This window comes from Rosa chinensis, chromosome 2, assembly GCF_002994745.2.
Source record: "Rosa chinensis cultivar Old Blush chromosome 2, RchiOBHm-V2, whole genome shotgun sequence".
Taxonomy (NCBI): domain Eukaryota; kingdom Viridiplantae; phylum Streptophyta; class Magnoliopsida; order Rosales; family Rosaceae; genus Rosa; species Rosa chinensis.
This window is the reverse complement of record NC_037089.1, coordinates 47,032,635-47,044,376: the sequence shown is the minus strand read 5'-3', so window position 1 is coordinate 47,044,376 and position 11,742 is coordinate 47,032,635. Positions and strand designations below refer to the sequence as shown.

The 11,742-nt window shown below is 35.6% G+C and overlaps 1 long non-coding RNA gene across 2 annotated transcripts; it reads right to left on the bottom strand.

Annotated features, from left to right (window-relative positions):
- Positions 1 to 1,809: 1,809 nt before the first annotated feature.
- LOC112188816 lies at positions 1,810 to 5,634 on the bottom strand. Of its 2 annotated transcripts, XR_005805761.1 has the most exons (4): positions 5,466 to 5,634; positions 5,199 to 5,313; positions 4,374 to 4,443; positions 1,810 to 2,137 (listed from the first exon to the last, which is right to left on the bottom strand). It is a non-coding gene; the product is annotated as an uncharacterized LOC112188816 (long non-coding RNA). The 2 variants fall into 2 exon arrangements; XR_002931573.2 differs by having other exon boundaries at positions 5,199 to 5,632.
- Positions 5,635 to 11,742: the final 6,108 nt, after the last annotated feature.

Genomic DNA, 11,742 nt, shown 5'->3' with positions numbered 1-11,742 from the left:
TTTTCAGGTATTTTGTATTGATCGCTGAACCATCACACATGTATAATTATAAGATTATATATTGATTTTTAATTGTGTTAAAAATCGGGGCATGACAAGCTTCCACCTCTGTCGGACTATTTGCCGAACCCGGACCCGGACCCGGACCCAGACCCGAATCTAGTGATTTGGTCCAGCTGCTGACGTGGGAGCCTAGAGCATTTATCTGGGTGCCGAAATCAATTTTTTTTTTTTGGGTAAACTTTTGGCATAAATTGAAGAAAGAAATAGAGAGAGACGTCTGTTGGGAGCAGAATTCCGGTGATCGAAAGTTATATAGGGGAGGCAATAGAAGTCTATTGTCCTCCAATAGACGTCTATTGGAGGCCAATAGACATTTTGAATTGATGTACTCTCCTCGTTTTTTTTTTCTTTAATCAAAGTTTATTTGTCTGAATTTAGGGAGATTAGTCCTCATTCAGACGACTGAAAGTTCTATTGGAGGGCAATAAACTCCCAATAGACGTCTATTGGGGGGGGGAGGGGCAATAGAAGTTTATTTGGGGGCAATAAACCTTTTCGGCGACTTATGAGATCTCCGACGACCTATTTGGGGACCTCCAGAGAGGTTTTTAGAAACGTCAGGTAGGAGGCGGCCGGTGACCGGAATCCTGCGAAAGTTGGCTGAAATCCAGCAGCCTGTGACGGGATTTCGGGGAAAGTTTGCCGAAATCCAACTCCGGTGACTGGAATCCTGTCAAGTCTACAATGGTCTCTCTCTCTCTCTCTCTCTCTCTCTCTCTCTCTCTCTCTCTCTCTCTCTCTCTCTCTCTCTCTCTCTCTCTCTCTCTCTCTCTCTCTCTCTATTTATGTAACAAATTAATGGGTGAGGGTAAAATAGTTTTAAAAAAAAACCAACAAAAAAAAGACTTAATGGGGTATTAAGAACTCTCTCTCTCTCTCTCTCTCTCTCTCTCTCTCTCTCTCTCTCTCTCTCTCTCTCTCTCTCTGTATGTAACAAATTAATGGGTGAGGGTAAAATAGTTTTAAAAAAAAACCAACAAAAAAAAGACTTAATGGGGTATTAAGAAATACCTCCTAGAGTGTTTTGGAAATTTTAAAAACTTAATGAGGTAAGTGAGAAAAAAAACCTCTAAAAATGGAGTAAATGGACAAAAACCCTTTATTTTTTAGAAAATTACTTATAGTGTCATTTTAAAACTTAAATTAGCAATAAGGTCACCTAACATTTTTTGTCTTGACACTAGTACAAAATCGAAAATAGATAACGGTTCCGCACTGTTGTCTGAAAAAATATATTTTCGTTGTCTAGGTGAGTGTTGTCTTTTTACGCTTCACTCCACAACGGTACTTCACCGATGTTGAACATAATAAAGTACAACGGCTTTTAGTCAGAAATCGTTGTAGATATACTCAGCACATACCGTTAGCACTAAATACACCGTTGTGTATGTAATTATTCAATAACGATTTTCGCTTAGATACCGATGTGGTAATATAATTTACACATCACTTTTGGCCTTCAACAATTTTCATACACAACTGTTGTTACCAAAAAAATATTGGCTTCGAGGATTGTATACATCGGTTTTTAGTTGAAAAATATTTTCCAACTTCATTACACAACAGTTTCTCATCAAAAACGTTGGCGTTGAAAAACTGTTACATCGGTTTCTAAATCGATAACGTTGTCGGTGATGATGAAGATAGTAAACTACAACGATTCCTAGAATAAATCCATTGTCTACTAGCCAGAGAGACGGCGATTTTTTTTCAACCATATATGAACTAGTGCATCAATTCAGGAAATTGAAATGAAATTGCTATATATTAATAGAGAATTACTTCAAATAATCACATTTACAATGCTTTCGCAATTGAAATTTCTTGAGTGAACTTTGCAAAAGTAAAAGAAACTAATATATACTAGCTGTCATATAATGGAAAAGGTAGTTTTGCTACAAATTAAAGAAGCTTCACTATAGGTACATAGTTAAAGCATAGAACTAAAGATCCACAATTCCACATTGCAAAAGTCTCAAGTCTAAAGTTACTTATCACTAACGAATTCTGCCCACTCATCACGGACTTCATCGATTTCTTCTTGAAGGTATGTGGTCTCCATAATTCCTTCCCACTGAGAAAAAAAGAAATTAAAAAGAAAAAAAAATTATAAACATTGGAGCATAAAACCAGATGCAATGACAATGATACGCGGAAGTACTTGTATAAAATACACAAGCTATGTCCAGAATAAAACATAATGCAAAATTCTCACACAAGATGCATTAATCATGCAATAGTTACCTAAAAAAAAAGTCAGTCATGCCACAGGTTACAATCTCAAACTGGAAACCTTGTCTTCACAAGCTAAACTAAATTTCTTTTAAAAACATAATGCAGCAAGATGGAGTACCAATCCCGGCCAAGCAACCAATTGAAGCTATTATCAGTAGCTCGTGCCAAACCTTGTCTTTACAAGCTAAACTAAATTTATGTTTTTCCCATAATGGCACATACCTAGTGCGTGTCAAGAGACTAGTTAATCTGAAAGAAAACCGTAAATCCTAGCAAATTTATTGTAGTAATAAGACTAGCTGCCATATCAATATCTGCATAAGGTATCAACAGTAGATTTTCTCTTAATTAGCCAGCAGATAAGTGATTACAGAGTGAACCATGAAACTCCTAGATTTGACCAGAAGTATAATAAAAGCTCCTCGCAGATTATTATATGTAGTACTAATACAAGCTACCATATCTGCAAAAGGTGCAGAAGAGTAGTGCAAAACAGGCAGACTTCAATAAGGAATCCCCAATACCAAACAAACCTTTAAAAACTGGCCAGAGGCATACAACCAAGCATTACATGTTCCACTTCATGGCATGTCTAGTGACAATGACATGAGGAAGACCCTTGCTATACATGAAATAACACAAAAGCTTTTAACATTATGGTTACCCGTCTATGTTTGCCAATATAAACTACCTCTTGCAGTACTTGAATAAAAAAGACAAGCATGTCCATAATGAAAATTTCTTATTTAAAAAAAAAAACTAAAAACAAAGGGAGGTCTTATAAGCTAAGAGGTATCGCTGCAAGCACTACCAATTATCAGCACACATACGGTTGAAATATATGATAGCCTGGGGTATCTTTCCTATTTCTGAAAGCTGTTTATCTAGATATTATTGCTTTTTATAAGTAACACACAGTCTGAGCTGCAAACTCGTTCAGGGGTGGAATGCATTTCATGGCATCCAATAATGATTGTGGTATAAGAGAATCCTGATATTGAATAGCAAGGCTACAACAAAAATGAAGCAAGCATCTCCAGAAGCTAATATTTCAGAGAAAATGATACTAGACCTTTTAAAGTTCATACATTTCAAATAAGATGTCAAACCAAAAGGTAGGGCTTCAATTGTTTTTTTATACACTGAACTTAATTAAGAACACAGACAAGGCTATCAAACCATATATAGGGTATTATTGTCAATTAATGGAAGCACACAGCCACACAGACTTACTTTCCTAGCCTAGCTGGTATAGAGGCCCATCATATGGCATCTAAGTCATAAACAAGTACTATCTGAATCAAGAAGATGTCAAACAGTAAGTTGGACATGAGCTCATCAGTCTGAGACTCTCAACAACACATGCTTGTCATTCACAATCAATTTGGCAAGGATCACAATCTTCTTAGTAGACTCCTAAAAGATTCAAACACGACAGGAAAAAAAAATTATTTGGCAAAAAAAAAAGGGACATGTCTTTGCAGGCTTATTAGCTAGATCCAGTACTTAAGAAGTAATAATAGTCTGATTACATTCCTTAGCTTCAATAATGCATAGCCTAGGAAATATCTGAAGTAGTCAATAAGTGCCAACACCCAAACACAGAGTTCAGTATTGTAAAATTTGAAATTTGAGGTTAAATTTTTTTTTTTTTAATTGCCCTAAAGGATCAAAAGTTCCAGCCTCCAATGGAACATACATATATACAAATATAGCTAGAAAAACAAAATAAAAGTTATGACCTCATTAAAAGTTGTAAGCGTCATAAATCAATACCTTAGGTAAAAGCATAATTTTGATGCTAATGCGCACAATGGGAGAATCTTATTCCATTTTGGGGTTCCTCTATTTGATTCCAGCGAGTCATACATATTACCAAAACAACTACATTCACTTCCCCCAAAGTCCAGATTAGAAAATTAAGGGTGGTAAACAAGCCAATTATGAACAAATTTCATACCTTCATGTATATATGCACAACCAAAAGAAAGAAGAAAATACAAAGTTAGCGGCATTCATGGCATAAATGATAAATCTAATACAAAACACAAGTTCTATGGTGGAGAAACTCATACCTTGGATATAGTTGAGAAACTTGTCTTCTTGATCTTTATTTTGTTGATCCAACTCGGACAATTTTTTAGTCTGACATATCATAACAACACCCTCAATTAGAAAAACAAAGCCCAGGCTGCAATAGATACAAAATCTAAAGGTGTGTGAAGTATATATTTCTGTGCAGATGACCTAAACCCTATTATTTATTTCCCCAAATTGAAAATTTTCTGCAAAAATAGCAAAAAGATGCATTATAAAGAAACAAATTATGAAGGAGTATGGAAGACAGTGATTATCGAGTACTATCTACTGAACTCATTCTGGTGTAAAACTGTCTAATGAACTAACCCTTCAAGTATTAAATGTAATCCAATGTCAGGCTTTATCGATCCATGCCAATATACACACTTTGATATTAAAACTCTCCTAAAGAACAATTGCAACAATATACACATACAAACTCTATGATTGCTCTGCCACAACTCTGACCTATCCTTTTCTATGCGTTATAGCTCCAAATTGTATCTAAGCCAAACAAAATGAACTAAGTGTGAGACAACTTTACATTGATAGCCAATTTATAGACAATCTTAATAACAAACTGGGCACCTCAGTTTGTTCATTCTTCATGACCCAGCAATAAGACAAATGGTGGGTGGAATTTAACCCATCGACATGAATCAAGAAAATTAAACAGACACAGAAACAAAGACTAATGCATATACATACTCACATTCTCTGTTACTCTTAAATTGGGGTTTGATTTGATGAATGTTGATGAATATGAATGAGGACGAAATAAAGGAGAAGACAGCAAACATCGAATAGAAGAAAAAACTTACACTGTCCAATGAATTCAAGTATCCAATTGTGAAATCTTTCAATTGGGTGTACAAATATCTCAAGCCAAAAGACCACTGCAATCGCAATAATCTAGGACAACAATAATCTGGAATTCTGGAATGCAAAAAATTCACAAAAAAAAAAAAGTAATTCAAACTGAAGCATGGCATCGATGCAGATTTCCAAGAATCTGGTTGAGTTTCCAACAAAATACTGTAAATTGAGAGAGGGCTGAATAGTGATGATGCCATATCTACTGTTATCACCTCCCACGTCGTCTTCAATCTCCTCTGATCGTGCGTGCAGTTGTTCTTTCCTCTGGAGATCAGGCTAATTGTGGGCAGTTTTTTTCTCTCTATTCTTTTTTCCGCCGCATATCCAATGATTCCATATTTATATTTTTCTCATTTGTTTTTTGTATTTTTCTCATTAGCAACGCTCCTCTAGTTTCATCAATGTCACGGGAAATATAGGGAGTTTAAAAATTTAACCATCATTTAAATAAATAAATTTCTAATCAAGGACCAACACTTTTAATATTTATAGATCGATAACGGTTTTGATTGTACCGTTGTATAAGTTAAATCTACAAAATTCTAACCAAGGGACCAACACTTTGTTAGTATTTATAGATAACGGTTTCGACCACATCATTGTGCAAGTTAAATGAGAAAATTTCTAACCAAGTGACCAACACTCTGTTAGTATCTATAGATAACGGTTTCGACCACACCGTTGTACAATTTAAATGAGAAAACTGCTAACCAAGGGACCAACACTTTTTTAATATCTATAGATAACGGTTTCAACTATACCGTTGTAAAAAAAAAAACCACAACGTTTTTTATTAAACCGTTATCTAGGTAACGTTGTCTATTTCCGATTTTGTACTAGTGTGATAAGGCCACTTGAATTCTCAAATTTTACCATACCTGACGATTATGCTCTTCTACATAAGAAAACCAACTTGATATCAGATTAATCATTTTCTCTCTCTCCTTTCTCTCTGCGACTCCTCGAAGGAAGCCCTCTCTCTTCCTCTTCGTCCTCCGATGAACCGATCATCACTTTTGTTTCTCTGGCTTCTAGCAACGGCGACCAAGACGACTACGGCCTTCATCAAAGCAGAACAAACGGCCTTCATCAAACCTAGCTACGACCTAAACGATGAGAGATCTCGGCATTCCAAGCACGACAGCGGCAGTTGTCGAATTGAAGCATTTTGATGTCCTTCTGACGTCGCCGCCAACCAATTCTCCAGTCAATTGCATCCACCTCCAACGGGATCTATGTTACACCATCGGCCGGAGCTCTCTCTCATGCTCGTCTCAATCAAACTGAATTGAGTTCGATTATCGGTGAGAGGAGGAAGAAGAAGATGTTTAGGATACATAGGAATAGGCCGATGAGGTTCGGTAAGAGATTCAATTTCAAGTTTACTCAGTTTAAGGCCCCTCTCTTATGCTCGTCTCAATTGAACTGAATTGATTTTGACTCTCAACACTGAGCATATATGTATGATTGCGCACTGTTTCATAATTTGCTTCAATCTCTGTATATGGACAAGTTGAATGCATTTTTATTCATTCTTGTGACAATTTTTATGTAGGAGAGGTTAAACTGTATCAGAAGAAGCTACAACGTTTCATATATTTGAGCAAAGGTATACATACTCTTCTGTATTTGTTTTCAAATTTCAGAGTTCAAATTTTGTTCATAATTTCAAATGGCAAGACTGTATTACACCATTTTTTTAGAGTACTGTAATTTTAAAACAGATTCATACTTTCTTGTATAATGTCGTGTGTATTATATTCAATTGAAATAATGTATATTGTAATATCAGAGAGCATATTGATCAACCATTTGTATCTTTCTGCAAGGTTTGCTAAGAAATAAATACAGTCTAATTGTTAAGAGTTTAGTTGTGACGTGTATGTTTTGATGCTTATGCAATAATAAGTGTGGAAATTTTGTGTGATTAATTAATGAGGAATTTATGGGGAGGATTTTCTGGTTTGGTTAGTGTGATGGTGATTATAGGTGCTGAGAGAATGGGACAAGCTGTTTGTGTCCATTATGTATGTGGAAATTGGGAAGACAATTGCTAAGTCGAGCAAAGCAGCGGTGCGAAATGGGAATTATCAATGGAATGAGGCACTTTCACAGTCTATATGAGATGTAAAATTGTTTCTTAAGCTGGTGGTTGCCATGGTATTGTTATTGTTATTGTTAGGTTTTTCATTTTGATTGATTTCGAGTCAGTAACTCTCTATAACTATTATAGTGGCTGTTCAATACAGTGATGGTAGCTTTTTATGCTTATGTTAGTATTTTTTCAAGTTGATGTCAGAAACTGTTTTCATTTTGATTGATTTCAAGTCAGTAGCTCTTTATAACTATTATAGTGGTTTTTTAACACAGTGATAGTAGCTATCTATGTCTATGCTAATATCTTTTCAAACTGAATGAAATTCAATTTTCTTCTTGTTGTGCTTTTGTATCTCTAGCATTTCTTATTTGGAATTTGTGTTACATTGTCAACATGTATAATCAGTATTTATGTCAGTAGCTTTTTAATACTGGTCCAGTAGCTTTTGTTTCTGGTTACAGTAGTTTTTGTTGTTAGTGACAGTAGTTTTTGTTTCTGGTGACAATAGTTTTTGTTGCTGGTGATAGTAGTTTTTCGTTTCTGGTGGCAGTAGCTTTTGTTTTTGGTGACATTAGCTTTCTGATGTTGGTGACAGTAGTTTTTGTTGTTGGTGGGAGTAGATTTTAGTGTTGCTGAGAGTAGTTCTTGTTGCTGGTGACAGTAACTTTTATTGCTGATGACACTTGTTTTTGTACCTCGCCGGAGAACTCATTAGAATAGATTTTGTTGCTGGTGACAGTTATATTTTTTGTTGGTGGGAGTAGCTTTTAGTGTTGGTGACAATAACTTTTGTGACCTCATAGAAGGTCCCAGAAATTTCATCAAAGTAGCTTTTATTGTTTGTGACAGTAGCTTTTGTGGCATCACCGGAGGTTGCCGAAAATCTCATCAGAGTAGCTTTTCTTGCTAGCGATAGTAGCTTTTGTTATTGGTGACAGTAGCTTTTGTGGTTGCCGGAGTTGGCCGGAGTTGACCGGAGACCTTGCCAGAGAGGAGAGAGAGAATGGTTGTTGACTTTTTACTCTAGTGACATTTTTGTAAATATGTTGGTTTTTATATCTAAAATATAACACTATTTTTAATCTAGTGGCCTTATGAGGGAAAAAAATTAGTTAGTGGCCTTATGGCTAAAAAAACATTGAGAGTTTTTATTGAGACCTCCAAATCTGCTCACTTGACCTCACTCTATTATGAATTATTAAATGACATATATAACCTACTATAAAATGCCTATTAAGGACAATAATTATACCAAAAAAATTATTATATTTATTTTCTCTAGACTTTCCAATTCAATAATATTAGATTGCATTCTTTATTATTTTCCCTATCTATTTTCATTTTCCAATTTTACTACATACTCATTAAAGCATTCATATATATATATATATATATATATATATATATATATATATATATATATAAAATAAGAAATAAAACTATGATTAAGATAAAAATGTATGATATGCATATTGAAAGCATATTGGTTAGGGAGTGTAGACACCAAAAATTTAATGAAAATAAATTCATTAAACAATTCGGTCAACACTCAAAATTATGACTTAACAAATTTAGTCGGCATGTGGGTCCCACGAAATGTCCAAGTGGCTTGTGAGTCAGCAAAATCACACAGACTCAGAAAATGACACTTGGCGACACATGAAAGGCCTGACGGCAGTAAATGAATTTGCTCCGGCTAAATCAATTGATATTAAAGCGGATCAATCAAATCAATTGATTCCGAATAAAATCAGGTATTAAATCTCGTCTGCTGATTAGATATTAATTTATTTAAATTGACAATCAAGACGAAAATCAGCCATCAAATTAATTGGCTAATTCTTTAATAGTCGTGATTAAATCAGTTAATTAAACCTAATTGATTTGATTATGCTATTAATGAAATACAATTAAAATCAGCCATCAAATTGATTGGCTCAATTCCTTAATAGTCGTGATTAAATCGATCAATTAAAGCTGATTGATTTGATTATGCTATTAATAAAAATGCAATTAATTACATGTCATCAAGGCATTCCAAATTAAGAGAGACGCTGACACTATAAATACCCCCTCTCAAATCAAGAGAAGGACGGCGGCCGGAGAGAAAAATCACTCCCAAAGTTCATAAGTCTTCAAGCGCGTGAAGAGCCTTCAAGCTGCCAAATAGCCGGTTCATCACCAACCTCAAGTCAAAGCACTCGTCACGTGTCAACCCTCGTGGCCATCATACGACTCAAGATCAAGCGTCAATCGCCCTTGAGCCAAGTACACCATCGAGGACGACGACAGACAGAGGGACGCAAGCAAACGGAAGAAACCTCTCCAAAGCTCAGAAGTCTCCCAAGCTCGTGAAGAACCATCAAGCTGCCAAATAGCCGGTCTCTTCACCTTGCTGACTTCAGACAAGCAAGGGAAATCACCTACAAGCTCGGAAGTCGTCAAACACGCGGAGGATCAACAAGCACTAAACACACGTGCTGATTCATCCACCATCAAAAGCCATACTCGCCACGTGACACCGCTCGTGGTTCAAATCTGATCAAGTTCAAGCCTCTACGGCCCTTGATCATCCGTCGTCAACAAAGCAAAACTTCTGCCAAAGTTCTTCATCAAGCTCGTGGAGAATCAACAAGCACCAAACACACGTGCTGGTTCATCCCCTACCAAAGCCGAAGAATGCTCACCACGTGACACCACTCGTGGCCTTAAATTTGATCAATATCAAGCTTCTACAGCCCTTGGTCAATTGTCTTCCTCAAATCATCAGCATAGCAAGAAGCTCACACTACAACCGTTCGATTCAAGATCAAGTGCTCGCCACCCTTGGATTAAATCAACGTCAGAGATCGAATCAGAGGAGAATCTTGTGAAAGAGCATCTACAGAGATTGTAACCCGCATTTAAATTAATAAAATTATTATTGTGTACACGTGTCCTTCTTTCATTTGTTGCAGGATTTTTCGTGTTTACAGGGAGAACAAATGAAATTGTATTATGACATAAATCTAAATCTATCCATTATATTTGCAAAAAGAAGAAAAAAAAAACAGAGCTAGCAAATAAAATTAAATAAAAAAATATTTAAATAATTAATCATGAGGTACAGAAAATAGAGAAACATTAAGAAAAAATGATTAATTTTTTTTTGTTGCACAGCTAAAAAAGAAAAAATAAGTTTAAAAAAATCACATAATAGTACAAGTTATTTTATTTTTATTAATTTTTAAAACTCAATACCTTGTGTTTGATTTTTTTTTTATTAGATAAGAGATTTATGTTATCTGATTAAGGAATGAAGATGTAATCTGATTAAGGAATGAAGATGTAATTAAGATTTATAGAGTAATTAAATCATTAAAATGCCTAAGTTTTTTTATTATAAAGATCTTAGTTTGTTTGTAAATTATATGAGTGAGGTTATTTGAGGAAATTTAGTGAGGTTTAATGAGTAAATTTAGTATTTGAAAATTTGATAGGAGGTGTAAAAAGCATAGAGGTCAAGTGAGTAAATTTGGAGGTTCCAATAGAAAAACTCAAAAACATTCAAAGATGCACTTATATGTAATTAACTCTTTATTTTTTGTTCAGGACTTGCTCTCTCTTTTTCCGGAGTTGCATGGGGTGCTGCAGATTGATTGTAATGAAGGTACGTCAATCATTACTTGGTTGGCCTCCTGTTTTGATATTCTATCTAAAAAGAATGTGGCTCTATTGCTTATAGTTGGATGGTCTGTTTGGAAAGAGCGCAATATGAGAGTGTGGTCAAATAAGTTTGTTTCTTTGCCTCACTTACAGTTTCAGATTCGATCATATGACATGTTGTTTCAATCTACCTTGACTACACCTCGTAGTACTGCATTGAGGGGTAGGGCAGTCTGGTTACCACCTCCTTCCGGCTGGCTTAAGGCCAACTGTGATGGAGCCTTTGATTTCTCCTCCAAATTAGGTGGAGTAGGAGTGGTTATTCGAGATGCTATAGGTGATATTGTTGGTGGAGTTTGTATTACGGTCAATTCTGTTACCTCTCCAGATATTGTTGAGGCCATGGCTTGCAGGGCTGCTTGTTCCCTAGCAGTGCAGTTTCACCTTTCTCCTATTATGTTTGAGACAGATTGTCAGAGTTTAGTTTCTACTATTGAGGCTGAGGGGGAGGAGACTTCATCCTTGGGTCGTATTATTGAGGATATCAACTTTTCTCTTGGGATTTTAGTTGGTTCTTCCTTGAGACATGTGTATCGTGAAGCTAATATGGCTGCCCATAATTTAGCTAAATTAGCTTTACATTCTTCTTTTAATCTTTCATGGAGTGGGCTTGTCCCTCCTGATATTAGAGGCTTTGTGGCTTCTCATTGTACTCTTTGATTGAGCAATATAATTTGATCGTCCTT